General features: G+C 45.3%; 1 protein-coding gene across 1 annotated transcript in view; it reads left to right on the forward strand.

Annotated features, from left to right (window-relative positions):
- The first annotated feature begins 1,030 nt into the window (after positions 1–1,030).
- klhdc8b (kelch domain containing 8B) overlaps positions 1,031–15,527 on the forward strand; it is a 161,261-nt gene continuing 146,764 nt past the window's right edge. The window contains exon 1 of the mRNA XM_086001866.1: positions 1,031–1,620. The gene's annotated coding sequence lies outside the window, so the exon portion shown is untranslated. The remainder of the gene's footprint in view (positions 1,621–15,527) is intronic.

A 15,527-nucleotide genomic window follows, 5' to 3' on the forward strand; every position in this document is an offset into this window, starting at 1 on the left:
CATCCGTGGAGAGAAATTTGAGTTGACGTTTCGGGTTGAAACCCTTCTTCAAAACTGGAAAGAAAATAAAAAGATCGAAGGCAAAGCTGCGATCGAACAAAAGAAGAAAAAGAGACAATAAAAGGTATGCGAAGCCAGATGAGATGGTAATGGGCCCGTGGAACAAGGTTGAAGAGCCAAACGGAGATCCCGTCGAAGAGAAGAGCAGAACTTCTTCAAGGTAGGCATTCCTAGAAGAGGTGTGGCAGTAAACCAAACACTAGTAAGATAGCAAAATACTGCAGATGCTGGAAATCCAAAATAACAACAGAGAATGCTGGAAAAACTCAGCAGGTCAGACAACATCCGTGGAGAGAAATTTGAGTTGACGTTTCGGGTTGAAACCCTTCTTCAAAACTGGAAAGAAAATAAAAAGATCGAAGTGTAGTTACTGTTGTAATGTAGGAAACACAGCAGTCAATTGCACACAGCAAGCTCCCTGAAACAGCTTCTTCTTAGGCAGCTTGTCAGTTGAGGGGTGGGGGGAATATGTGATAATGACCAGATAATCTGGTTTAGTGATGTTGATTGAGGGATAAATGTTGGCCAGGACACCGGGGTAACTCCCCTGCTCTTCTTCGAAATAGTGCCACAGGATCTTTTACATCCACCTGAGAGGGCAGAAGGGGTCAAGGTTTAACGTCTCATCCAAAAGACAGCACCCCTGACAGTGCAGCACTCCCTCAGCACTGTACTGGGAGTGTCAGCCTAGATTTTTGTACTCAAGCCTCTGGAGTGGGATTTGAACCCACAACCTTTGCTGACTCAGTGAGTAATGATGCTACCCACTGAGCCACAGCTGACACACAACGTGAAGATTATTTTTTTCCCAAGCACATAGGTGAGAAAAGTTCATTTCTGAACGGTTTTGAAATATGTTTTTTTTTTCTGTGCCCAGTGGTCATTTTAACGGGGGTGGCATGGAAGATGCGTTGTACAGTGCGGATACCTGGTGAAAGCTGAGAAACTCTGGCTGGGGAAGGTTGTGAGTCTCAAAGGGTTAATTTGGGTGACGCGATTTTTTTCCCTCAGATTTTTAGCTTCCTCGGAGAGACAGATCTGAAAAATATCAATAGAGGGCCATAGAAAGAGAGAGAGAGAAAGAGAAAGAGGGCACATGGAAACAGTGAAAAATACTGAGGGCAGCACTAAAACAACCCAATCCCTCGGCAGAAGGAGCCTGCAACTGGAGTCCAGCGAGAAATCGGAAATCTAGGAGAAAGTAATGACACCAAGAGGGGGAGCAACACAAGGGGAGAAGGAGGCAGCTTCAACCCGCCAGCAGAAATGAAGAATCGCCTCGGAAATTTGCAGTGAAATCCCAGCCGAGAAAGAGAGCGGAAAGCAGAGGCAGCCAGCGTGAAACTCGCCAGTCCTGGGGGGGGAGCGAGCGGACGAGCCGGAGACCCCGGAGCCCGGGAATGGAGCCGGGCCAGACCTCAGCCAGCCAGTCTGAGCAACGAGCGGGCAGCCGCTTCACAAAACGGCGGATAGAAACGGGATCGACTCAGGCAATAGTTTCAAGAGAGTGAGGGAGGAAAAAAAAAACTCTCAGCCACAGAAAGCGATTAACTGGAAACGGTAAGGAAAACAATCTGGGGTAAAAGTGACAAACTCCCAGGAGTTGTGGGCAGTGAGCAGCCGGCTGAAGCAGACCAAGGTGCCGCACGATACTGCTGCCAGGTGCAGGCGCAACACACTGCGCGCATTTTTACTAACTTTATGCTGTACGCACGGCAACTTGTAAGGCGTTTCATTCTCCCTGCTTTGTCAGGATTTCTGGATGATATTCATCGGCAACAGGTCTCGGGGCTGCTGTTTATTTGATGGAACTTTAGTCTGGGCAGAAGCCTGGAAATAAAACTCATGGGTGGGAAAGGGAGGGAGACGATTGGAATAGGGACGGGATTTAAATTAAGAGGTTTCGGGGTTAAAGGGCAGAGTTTTATGCGAAGGCAATTGGAAAATCTTCTTTCGTTTCTTTATAGACACACCAGATGATGACACACTCATGCTGAAAGTGGTGTGTGAGACATCATGCTGATGAAAATAGTATGTGACTTTGAACCTCCCTCTTCTTCCCCCCCCCCAATGTAAAAAAACAAGGTCGGTCAAAAGAAAATAAGACTTGCATTTCTATAGCGCCTTTCACTGGACGTCTGAAAGCACTTTACAGCCAATGAAGTACTTTTGGAGTGCAGTCACTGTTGTAATGTGGGAAACGCAGCAGCCAATTTGCACACAGCAAGCTCCCACAAACAGCAATGTGATAATGACCAGATAATCTGTTTTTGTTATGTTGATTGAGGGATCATTATTGGCCAGGACACTGAGGATAACTCCCCTATCTCTTCTTTCAAAATAGTGTCATGGGCTCTTTTATGTCCACCTGAGAGAGCAGACAGGGCCTCGGTTTAACAACTCAACCGAAAGATGGCATCTCCGACAGTGCAGCACTCCCTCAGCACTGCACTGGAATGTCAGTCTAGCTTTATGTATTCAAGTCTCTGGAGTGTCAGTCTAGCTTTATGTATTCAAGTCCCTGGAGTGTCAGTCTAGCTTTATGTATTCAAGTCTCTGGAGTGTCAGTCTAGCTTTATGTATTCAAGTCTCTGGAGGGTCAGTCTAGCTTTATGTATTCAAGTCCCTGGAGTGTCAGTCTAGCTTTATGTATTCAAGTCTCTGGAGTGGGACTTGAACCCACAACTTTCTGACTGAGGTGAGTGTGCTATCCACTGAGCCACAGCTGACACAAACTTTATGACACGTGGAACCAGCCTGTTAAAATATTACTCTGCATTCAAAGTTTAGGATATTTGTGTTGATTTGGAGGTCTGAGTTTGTCTTTGGGATTAGAGAGTGGGTTTTATTTTCAGAATTTAGAGACGCAGATATTTACTTAAGGGTTTGGGATATGTTTGTATTGGGATTTAATGTATAGGTCTATCTCTGAGTGATTATGGTACAGGTTTGCATTTAAAAACAGAGTATGAATTTGTTTTTTGGAATTTAGGTTTATATTTGCATTTATAACTCATGTTTATGGTTTTAGTGTTCTTATTTGGGTTGTGTTTCGAGATTTAGGGGGCGATTTTCCCAGCCCTGAGGAGGCGGGAAAGGCGGGAAAATCTGAAAAACTAAGTGCGGGTTCGGAACCCGCCTCCAACCCGCCTCCGTGCAATTTTGCCGGAGGTGGTTTTGCTGGGTGCAAATTGGTCCCACCTCCAGCAGGCCAGAGAGGTTGTTAAGAGCCTTAAATGGTAGTTAAGGGCCTCTCTAATCCTATTTTGAGAGGCCCTTGTTATTTTTCCACATTTTCAGTGTGTTCCACGACCCTCCTAAACCACACCAGCTAAACCTGGTGGGTTGACAAGTGGGTGGCCTCCTCACAGCTGCAGCTCCACCATTAAAATGGAGTTTTCACCAGGGATTAGTTGCAGGTGGCAGAACTTTGCTTTAAAAGGTCTTTCAACGGCCTATCGAAGTCAGAGGCGCTGCAGCTTCGATCTATCAACTGTGGGACCTCCTTGGAAGACCCTCTCCCACTTGGAATGAGCGCTTCCCCAACGGAGGCATCTGTAAGCAGCATGGGACCATTCATTTTCTTTCACCATGGACCTCAGATTCGGATGAGGAGCAGCCACGGCAGCAGCAGAACCAGGCAGCTCAGCAGCAACAGCAGCAGGAGCCCCAACCTCCTGCTCAGCCACCTGATGCTGCACAGGGCAGAAGGCGCCAGCGCATTGAGGCACCTCGCCACAGGAGATACCCCCAACAGAGGGTTTACAGACAGAGGATGAGCTACCTCAACATGAGTGAGCAGCAGTGCCAAAGGAGGCTGAGACTTTCACGAGAGGTTGTCCAAGAGATCTGTGCACTGCTGCACCAAGACCTGGTGCCCAGAGGAATGGGTGGACACCCCTTACCAGTGGCTGTCAAAGTAACCACCACATTCAACTTTTTTGCCTCCGGCTCCTTCCAGGGATCATCAGCAGCATCTCCCAGTCGGCCGCCCACAGTTGCATCACGCAGGTTACCAATGCTCTTTTCGCAAAGGCGCACAGTTACATCCAGTTCTCAAGGGATCAAGTAAGTATAACCGCGCGTTCGGCTGGCTTTGCAAATATGGCAGGCTTGCCAATGGCGCAGGGAATCATAGACTGCACACATGTGGCCCTTAGGGCACTCCATCACAACCCAGCTATCTTTGTCAACCGCAAGGGCTTCCACTCCTTCAACGTACAGCTGGTGTGTAACCACAAGAAGGAATTTTTGCAAGTTTGCGCCAAATTCTGTGGTAGTTGCCGTGACTCTTTTATCCGGCGGAACTCTAGTGTTCCTCTGCTTTTCAATCCGCCAAACCAACTTAACGGATGGCTCCTTGGTGACAAAGGCTACCCCCTGAAGAAGTGGCTAATGACGCCAATCAGGAGGTCAGCTAACGAGGCTGAAGAGCACTACAATGCCAGCCACACTTTGACCAGGTCCATCATTAAGCAAACCATTGGGTTGTTGAAGATGTGCTTCCGATGCCTTGACCGATCAGGTGGAGCCCTGCAGTATTCAGCAGCCAGGATCTCCAGAATGGTCGTGGTCAGCTGTGCACTGCACAACATGGCACAGCGTCATGGCTTGCAGCTTCCTGAGGAGCAAGTGGCTCAGTTCCAAGCCTCCTCAGATGAGGAGGAGGAGGCTGAGGAGGAGGTGGAGGAGGAGCAGGAGGAGGACCGAGCGCCGGTCTATCGACCAGCAGCGGCAGCACACGAGCACATAGCTGCCTGTGATGCAAGGGATACACTTATCCTGGCAAGATTTACATAGGTTGCCCATGTTGGTACATGTCCATGGCTCCATCTTAAGACATGATAGACAATGGACATAAGAACATAAGAAATAGGAGCAGGAGTAGGCCATTCGGCCCTTCGAGCCTGCTCCGCCATTCAATGATATCATGGCTGATTTTCTGCCTCAACTCCATTCACCGGCCCTATCGCCATATCCCTTGATGCCCTTACTAGTCAGAAATCTATCGACTTCTGTTTTGAATATACCCAATGACTGAGCCTCCACAGCCCTCTGGGGTAGAGAATTCCAAAGATTCACCACCCTCTGTGTGAAGAAATTTCTTCTCATCACAGTCCTGAATGGCCTACCCTTTATCTTGAGGCTGTGGCTCCTGGTTCTAGACTCCCCAGCTAAGGGAAACATTCTCCCAGCATCCATCCTATCAAGCCCTGTAATAATTTTGTATGCTTCAATGACTCTGGCCTCCTTTCACTCTGGCCACCAACCTGACAATGCAAGTGTTGCGGAGCCCACAATGTGGAGCTGCCTAAGGTGAAAGAACAGATGCCATCACGTCAACATTTTGCCATCAAATCATTTTAATGCTTTCCAACAGGGATGGCATTTCATCAATACACACAAACATTTTCCCAATCTGCACACAGATCTGGAGGTTATATCCCTTGCCAGCTGGACCCACACAGCCTTGGTTTCTTTGGGAGGCCTCTTCCTCCCAGATGAGGGGAAGAGCACCTCCCTTCTAGCTGTCACCCCCTCAAACAACATTTGCAGCGTGTCATCAGAGAACCTCGGGGAGGTCCTTGCCTTGGAATTGGACATATAGTGGTTTCTCAAAATATGTTGCAGGTGGTGCAATATCGACAGAAATCCAGTGGAATGATCCAAGGCAGCAAGCAGCCCTTAAATGAGGCTGGAAAAGTGATGTCAGCAGAGGCGAGTTTCAGTCCCAAAACACTAATTGACCCAGAGCAATGCACACCTCTGAAATCAACTGGCCAATCAGGTTTGAAAAAATTGCGATTTTCCCCTATCAGTGGAGGCGGGTTTGGAACCCACCCAAACCGAAACCCGCCTCCAGTGGGAAAATCGTCCCCTTAAGCCTAGAAATTATTATTAAAGCCCGTGTACTGCATTTTTCTGTCTGCTATTTTAACACAGGAATAAAGCCATTTAAAATAACAGTTTAGAATAGTAGGCAGGCAAATATCATATGTAGTTGTTAAGGGTTGTTAGATGATAACAGTAATTTGTAGGTTGTAGAGTAATAGTTTGTTTGAGGTGTAGGCTATGGAATTATATTTGGGGGTTTAGCATACAAGTTTGTGTTGGAGTGCTAGAGGCATGGATTTGTGCTTGATTGTTTACGCAGGTTTGCATTTGTAGATTGTATGTGGGATTGACTTTGCATTTGGGGTCTGAAAAAAGTAAGAAGATAAGAAGGTAATCATACACTCCCCGTTCAGACATTTTTCTTGTCCCTTTTGCCCCAGGAACCAACAATTGTGTTTCTATTTACTGTTGAATCAGATATCTAACCTTTTCTCTTTTTATGAATGTTTAAAATCCTCATTCACAGCACTAAATCGCAGCCGATTCCATAAATTAAGTGGGAAGTAGTTACTCCTTGAGTTAAATGCTATCACAAGCTTTCTTGTTTTAATATTCCCCTCAGCACAATGAACATTTCCACAATCATCACACTGATTCCTTTTGTGATTACAAGAACTTTAGTTATTGCCCTCCTTAGTCCAAGAACACGTATAACATGCTTAATCTCTTTTCATAGCTTGTTGATCTAGGATTCATTTCCTAATACAAGGCAACAGGATAGTGACAATCAAACAGTCAAGGCACAAACTTAAAAATAAATGAAGAAAATCATAGGGCTGGATTTTACCTTTGATGCGGCTTGGGGGCGGGACAGCTGCCTTCTGGGTTCCGATCCCACCCCCAACGACGCCCGACGCACAGACGCTATTTTGCGTCAATTGGCCTTGTTAAGCCTGCCCTGCAGGCTTGCCGGCCAATTAAGAGAAAGCCGGTGTCAGATGACGTCAGTTGATGACGTATCAGCTGCCGGTTTTCTTAAAGGGGCCACGCACAATTTTTTTTGACAGGTGATTTTTCAGTGTTTGACAGCATTGAGGTGCTGCAAACACTGACAATCACTGTACAAAGGTGATCCCTTACACCCAAGCTCTATAGTGACTCCCTCCTTAGGCTAGAACAGATGGCAGCTGCAGGTGAGGTTACAGAAGTGAACTGTCACTGGTGAGAGAGGTTCTCCCAATGAGGTGAGACTACACAAACACTTCAAATCTCATTACCTACAGAAAAGTCTAAATACATTGGATACCATTGGATCCTTCACACCACTTCTGCAGCTGTCATCAATGAAGAAACATTACAGTAGACCCACAGCACACCACACTTACCCTGGCATGTTGTCCGGACGTTGGGAAGCCCGCAGCAGACCTGTCAAAATTGGAAAAAGCCTCTTAACTGCCTGTTAACAAGCAGTTAAATGCCTATAATCCAATTCCCGCCGCTGGGTGTCGGGTCCACGTGCAAATCAGGGACCCGACACCCGGAAAGATTGTTTGGAGGCGGCTTGACAATGGGTTTGGGACCCGCTGTCAATCTTTGCAATTTTGCCACTGGTCCTGCCTCCAAACCCACCCCTTGAGCGCCGGCAAAATTCCCCCCATACACTTGGCACACATTACCTTGGCTGTTTTACATTCAATTAATATGACATTTACAGGAGGGTTCACTAAAACCATAGTTGTGAATATGTGAATGGTACTTTTTGTACATTTCTGGATCAGGGTGGCTATGAGGTATGTTGGGCATTGATGTACAGCAGTTTTACCGCCTTTTCATGACACATTATTGGGTTGGAGCAGTTCTCCAATAATTGGGAACAGGTAGCAGTGTGCTTGTTTGTATTTTGAGGTTGGAATATGGAAATGGATATCGGGATGAATTTTAATTGCGGCTTGGCGGTATAGGAATTTGACATCAAACATGGAACTGGAGATTCTTCTACCAGATAGCTAGTTTTTATTGAAATCCCGTTGAATTGCTTTTTCGGTTGAGTTGCCCAGTCAATTTTTGTTTTGGTTTATATTTGGGGTGTGAGAAACATTTCAGTGGGATTTTGGGATGTGAAATTGGTGTAAGGAATTTCCTCAGTGGTGTTGGGGGGCGGGGGGTGGTTTCTGATCGGTCACCTTAACTTTGGCAGATCAGCAGAAACCCTGGATAGATCCGTAAATGGGTCGAAGTTACTGCGGCCTATCAGGAGAATCACTGAAGAAATGACTCACATTGTTTTGATTACAAATACATCACATGGCATAAGTCACATTGAACCCCATTATTGAATTACTTGGCTTTTGTCCCTCCTTAGATAAGAAAGTTTACACAACACAATTTTTATAAAGACAGTTACTTTTTGTGGTGAAGGTCTATTTATGTTTGCATGTGAATGCTGGAGATGAGGTTGGACTTGTTGTGAGAATGAATGTGTATTTATATCCCACTAAACTGCTGATCACTCAACTTCCCTTCATGGCTCCCATGCTAACTGATATTGTACACTGTTCCCTCTCCTCAGGTAGGGTCCCCCTCCCTTTCAAAATGCCCGTCATCGCCTCACCTTTTCAAAAACCCACCCTTGACCCCTCTGTTCTTGCAAACTACCGCCCCATCTCCAACCTTCCTTTCCTCTCCAAAGTCCTTGTGCGTGTTGTCCTCTCCCAAATCTATGCCCAGCTTTTCCGTAACTCCAAGTTTGAAATCCTCCAAATCAGGTTTTCGTCCCTGCTACAGCACTGAAATGACCCTAATCAAAGTCACAAATGACACCCTCTGTGACTGTGACCATGACCATGGTGCATTTCTCTGCAGGCTTTGATACGTTTGACCATACCATCCTCCTCCAATGTCTCTGTTCTGTTGTCCAGCTGTGTGGAACTGTCCTCACCTGGTTCCACTCTTACCTATCCAGTCACAGCCAGAGGATCTCCTGCAATGGCTTCTCTTCCATGCCACATCGTTACCTCTGGAATTCCCTGTTCTGACGAAAGGTCATCGACCTGAAACGTTAACTCTGTTTCTCTCTCCACAGATATGCTGTCTGACCTGCTGAGTATTTCTAGCATTTTCTGTTTTTATAGCAATCAGTTCTATCTGACCACAACATCTCTTAAGCCCTCTGCTGCCTCTGTGTTGTAAGATAGCTTGTTTGACATCCAGTCCTGGATGAGCAGCAATTTCCTCCAATTAAAGATTGGGAAGACCGAAGCCATCATCTTCAGCCCCCACCATAAATCCGTTTCCCCGGCAGTGATTCCATCCCCCTCCCTGGCTACTGAAAGGCTGAGCCAGACTGTAACCTCAGCCTCCTATTTAACTCTGAGCTTCTGACCGCATATCCTCTCCATCTCAAAGACCGCCAACTTCCACCTGCGTAACATTGCCCGTCTTCGTCCCGCCTCAGTTTATCTGCTTCTGAAACCCTCACCCGTGCTTTCGTTAGCTCCAGAATCGACTACTCCAATGCTCTCCTGTCAGGCCTTCTACCTTGCACACTCTGTGAACTTGAGCTCATCCAAAACTCTGCAGCCCATTTCCTAACCCACACCAAGCCCCATTCACCCACTACCCTAGTGCTTGCTGACCTACATTGGCTCCTGATCCAGCAACGCCTCAATTTTAAAATGCTCATCCTTGTGTTCCTATCCCTCCATGGCCTCGCCCCTCCATATCTCTGTACCTTTCTCCGGTCCTACACCAATCTGAGAGCTCTGCGTTCCTCTAACTCTATCCTCTTGTGAATCCCCTGCTCCCTTTGCCCCACCATTGGCCTTCAGCAGTCTAGGCCCTAAGGTTTGGAATTCCCTCCTTAAACCTCTCTGCATCTCCACCTCTAACTCCTCCTTTAAGACACTCCTTACAACCTGTCTCCTTGACCGAGCTTTTAGTCACCCATTCTAATGTCTCCTCCTTTGGCTCAGTGTCAAATTTTGTCTAATTATGCTCCCGTGGAACGCCATGCGATGTTTTACTGCGTTAATGATGCTATATAAAGGCAAGATATAGTATGGGCCTATTTACACTGATGCGGTGGGATTGGTTTGCTTTTAAGGGTCAGTGTGTGGCATGTAATATGATGTTCATTTAAGGGCCAGTGTGTGACCCTATGGTGTGTGACAATGATTTCTGTTTAGCATTTGTGTTCGAGTTTAGATTTTCAGGGTGTGTCAGTTTGCAGAGTGCTTGTCTTCAGGCTTAGCTTTGATTAAATTATTAGTTTCTTTGTGAAAGGACAAAGAAAATCAATGTAACCAGAAGAAGAAGTACGATAACTCAGCCAGGATTTAGTGTTGAGCACAGTAAAGGTTTACCATTGGCAGACGATAGTTAAGTAATCCAAGCAGATATTTTGCTCCACTGGCAATCTCACTGTTATGTAAAATAAAATAGGCAGCCCAGAAACAGGCCATTCGGCCCAACCAGTCCATGCTCCACTCGAGCCTCCTCCCATCCTTCCTCATCTAACTCTATCTGCATAACCCTCTATTCCCTGCTCCCTCATATGCTTATCTAGCTTCTCCTTAAATGCATCTCTACTACAGGAAACTCTCTTTTAACCGGCACCTAAATATCCGGAAATCTCTCTTAACTGGCAAAATTCAGGAGTAGGTTCAGGAAAGTTTTACTATATATTAGTGGCCGTGTAACCGGGGTTCCTGGATCTGTGGCCGTGCAACAGGGACTCCTGCACAAGTGTCGTGTAACCGGGGCTCCTGCACCTGTGGCCGTGTACGGGGCTCTCGTACCTTGGTAAGTATACCTCTCTGTAATCCGGACTTTTTGATCAACCGGCACCACGCCGGTCCCGTCGGTGCCGGATAAAAAAGAGTTTCCTATATTCGCCTCAACCACTCCCTGTGGTAGCGAGTTCCACATTCACACCACTCTCTGGGTAAAGAAGTTTCTTTTGAATTCCCAATTTGATTTCTTGGTGATTATCCTGTTTTGAATATAAATTTTCTTTAGGTAGTATTATTACCATTTAAACATGCAAAATTATACTAGATAAAAAAAAACATACCTGGTCCAGAAGCAAAGGGCCCTCCAGGAGCTAAAACTTGTATTGACTTGTATGTGGGTTCAATGACGACACATTCATGAAAGAGATGTCTTTTTATCTAAGTATGTTCAACTCAGTTAACAGCATTTACAGGAGACACCATCTTAGTGATCCATCTAAAGCGAAAGTGAAACTAAACTAAAACTGCCTCTCTCACATGCCCTCTGCTGGTCAGGCATAAATAATCAATACATGCAATTATGCTGGTAAGGCATCATAATCAAACAGGCAAATACCATCACTATTTGCTGATATCATTACATCTCCCTTTCTTAAAACAAAAGTATTTTACTTTTATCTAACAACATGTTTTCTTTGTATTACTCTGCATTTTAACTGTAACACTTAATGAACTTACATTATCATTATCATGATCAAGGTTTTTTAACCTTGTTTTGCGTGTTCACATGAAATATGTAAATACACTAAAACTTGAAGAGAGAATAAGATAACATTACTTCCTTCTATAACAAGAGTCCTTAAATTTGCTCTGAGTCTCTCAGGAGGCTTCACGTGTCTTGAGGATTTTCTGATTGATTGTCCTTGAATCTGAGTTGTTGCCTCCGATGATGGTTTCTCAGCTGTGTGATCAGGTTGTTCAACAGTATCAGTCTTTTGACCTGCTGTGTGATCAGGTTGTTCAACAGTATCAGTCTTTTGACTTGCTGTGGCTGGTCCCATGAGAAGATCTCGACGATTTCTTCGCAGAACAGCACCCTCATCTGTCTGAATGGTGTATGATCTTGGTTGAACTTCACTCAGGACAGTTCCCTTCTGAGTCCATATGTTTGTTTTGTCTTTGAACCTTACTTGGTCACCAGTGTGGAGTTCAGGTAGGTTTTGTGTTCCTCTGTCATAGTAGTACTTTTGCTTTTCTTTCTGTTGTTCTTTGAACTTCCTCACTTTCTCCCCCTCTTTTGTTTTCAGGAGGTTCTCCGGGATGGTTAGGTTTGACCTTAGCCGACGTCCCATAAGGTGACATACCACACTTGAGCGGCGTTGTGCGGTATACAAACATGCTCTGGTAGAAGTCAGTTCCACTGTCTTTTGCCTTGTACATCAGTCTTTTCACTGTCTGGACCGATTTTTCCACTAGTCCATTGGACCGTGGATAGTGAGGACTTGACGTTGTGTGGACAAAGTCCCACTCTTTGGCAAAGTGTTGGAAACTTGCATTGTAAAACTGGGGTCCGTTGTCTGTGAAGACCTCGCTTGCCACGCCATGTCTGGAGAATATGGCTTTCATACATGTTATCACAGCATCTGCAGTGGTGGTGTACAGTCTACAAACCTCTGGATACAGGGGGTAATAGTCTGTGACTACAAGATAGTCCTTCCCTTGACATACGAATAGGTCAGCGCCTACCTTCTGGTAAGGTCTGTCTGGCGCTGGGTGTGGCTTTAGTGGTTCTACCGGATTGCTTGCTCGATATTTCAGGCATATTGTGCAGTTTGACACCTCATTTGTCACATCTTGGTTGATTCGTGGCCAGTACATCACCTCTCGTGCTCTTTTCTTACACTTTTCGATTCCCAGATGTCCTCCATGGATCTTTTTTAGCATCTCTTTTCTCAGACTCTTTGGGATAACTATTTTACTTCCTTTGTAGATGATTTCTTCGACCACTGATAGTTCCGCCCTGCAGTTCCAGTACTCTGCCATGTCAGGTGAGCAGTCTTGCTTCATGTTGGGCCATCCAGCCAAGATGCTTTTCCTCAGTCGTCTCATTGTTTCATCTTTGTTTGTCTCATTCTTTATGAGCTCCATTTTTGCATCTGCTATGGGCAGTGCACTTGTGATCATGTCCACGTAGGCGTTCACTTTTTCATCCATTTTGGTGTTTGCGGGCTCACTTGGGTCAACAGCTCTGGACAACGTGTCTGCTGTATACATCAGCTTACCCGGTGTGTACGCAACATTCAGTGTATAGCGTTGCAGCCTGATCATCATTCTTTGTATTCTAAGCGGACAGCTATTCAGTGGCTTCTGGAACAATGCAATCAAGGGCTTATGGTCAGTCTCTACACTGATTGCTTGTCCTGCCACAAACTGGTGAAATCTTTCACAGGCGTATGTGATGCTGAGCAGCTCCTTTTCTATTTGAGCATATCGCGTCTCCGCGTCTGTCATTGAGCGCGATGCATATGCAATAGGTTGCCAGTAGTCATATTTTTGCAGAAGAACGGCACCGAGCTCACTCTGTGATGCATCTGATGATATCTTGATGGGTCTCGCTGGGTCATAAAACCTCAGAACTGGTTCCTCTGTGAGCAGTTTCTTTAGATCGCTCCATGACTTCTCATGCTCATGATTCCATTCCCATTCTATGTTCTTTTCAGTTAGTCTTCTCAGTGGCGCCATCTTTTCTGAGAGGTTGGATATGAATTTACCCATGTAGTTGATCATTTCATTAAACCTCTGCACGTCCTTTTTGCATTGTGGCTTTGGCATATTCTCAATGGCGGACACCTTTCTGGGATCTGGTCTGATGCCCTCACTGCTAAGGATATCTCCCACGAATGTCAGTTCTGTCACCCTGAGCTGGCATTTCTCTCTATTCAGCTTCAGGTTTGTTTTCCTTGTTGCTTCCAGCACTTTTTTCAGTCTCTCGTCATGCTCAGTTCTCGTGGTTCCCCATACTATGATGTCATCCATTGATGTATCAACTCCCTCCAGATGCTCATAGATCATATGGATAGTTTTGTGATACACTTCAGGAGCTGAGGCAATGCCAAATGGTAACCTTAGGAATCTGTATCTGCCAAATGGACTGTTGAACATGCACAGTCTTGAACTTGCCTCGTCCAGCTTCATCTGCCAAAATCCTGATGATGCATCTAACTTGCTGAAATACTTTGCATTTGCAAACTGTGACATGATTTCCTCACGTGCAGGAAGCTTGAAGTGCTCTCTCTTTATTGCTCTGTTTAGATCTCTTGGATCCAGGCAAATTCTGAGCTTTCCATTCTTTTTGTCCACAACGACGAGGGAACTCACCCACTCAGTTGGCTCATCTATCTTCTGAATCACGTTCAGGCTTTCCATCCTGTCCAACTCTGCCTTCAGTTGCTTTTGAAGAGCAAACGGAACTTTTCTGCATGGATGTATGACCGTTGGCATACTTTTATCTACTCTGATTGTGTGTTCTCCTGGAATGCAGCCTAGACCCTTAAATAGGTCGTTGTACTCTTTCATGAGTTCATCATAGACTGTCTCTCCTTCGCGTTCCACAACGAGGACTCTCTTTACCAGGTTCAGTCTCTCACAGGCTTTTAAACCTAGTATGGCTTGCACATCCTTTGGCACCACGATTAATGCTAGCGTGTGCTCTCTGTCCTTGTGTGTTACTTTGACAATGCATCTTCCTTTCACTGGTATATCAGTACCTGAGTATCCTGTCACTTTCACTTTTATTCCATGTATCTTTGGTCTGGGTCTAATTTTCTTAAAATCAGTCTCTGATATCACATTAACTTGTGCTCCAGTATCCAATTTAAATGGAATGTGTATGTCATTCACTTTTAGTGTCAACATCCAGTCTCTTTTTTTTCTTTTTTGTTTTCAGACACAACATCTACATAGAACTCCTCTATCTCGCTTTCATCTACTGCATGGACCTTGCTTTGTTGCGCTTGGTTCTTACAGCAATGGGCATAATGGTTGTTTTTGTTGCAACTATTGCATGTTTTACCATATGCTGGACACTTTCTTGGTGGATGCTGTGTACCGCATCGACTACATGACTTTCGATTGCTCCTTTTATTTTTGTTCGCTGGCCACGCCTCTTTTTTCACATTGGCGCTCTTTTTGTTAAACGGTTTGTGTCCGTTCTTTCTCACTGCATCCACGTTGCAGCTACTGTCACTGAACAGCTCCTTTGCCTGCGACTTCACAGTCTCTGTAGCCCTACACAGTGCTATGGCTTTTCCCAGGTCTAGATCTTGCTCTCTTAGCAGTCTTTCCCTTAGACCATTATCTGGAATACCACACACCAGTCTGTCTTTTATCAGCGAGTCTGTTAGTCCCCCAAATTCACATGTTTTACTTCGGTTTCTCAGTTCAGTCACATACTGATCAATAGTCTCACCCGTTTTCTGTACACATGTGAAAAATCTGTGCCTCTCAAATGTCACGTTACGTTTAGGTATGCAGTAGGCCTCAAGCTGTTCCATTATTTTATCTAGCTTCATTTTGTCTCCATCAGCAGCGAATGTGAAGTTATTATACACCTCCAGCGCCTCATCACCCACGACAGGTAAGAACACTGACGCTTTCATTTTATCACTTTTCTCGTCAGCTCCTATTGCTGATAAATACAACTCCAAACGTTGTTTGAACCTCCTCCAATTTTCAGCCGCATTACCTGTCAACTGAAGCTTCGCCGGTGGGTGCAAACCTTCCATTTTTTCACTTCGTTAGCTATTCTCCAATGGTAAGTAACGATGTTCTCTTTTGGCTTGCTAATATGTGGAGAGCTGATTTAACTTCAGATTTTTCCTCTTCATCTCTTTAAATCACTTC

The sequence above is a fragment of the Somniosus microcephalus genome, chromosome 11 (assembly GCF_052327205.1).
Source record: "Somniosus microcephalus isolate GS21.2 chromosome 11, FLI_Smic_1.0, whole genome shotgun sequence".
Lineage (NCBI taxonomy): Eukaryota > Metazoa > Chordata > Chondrichthyes > Squaliformes > Somniosidae > Somniosus > Somniosus microcephalus.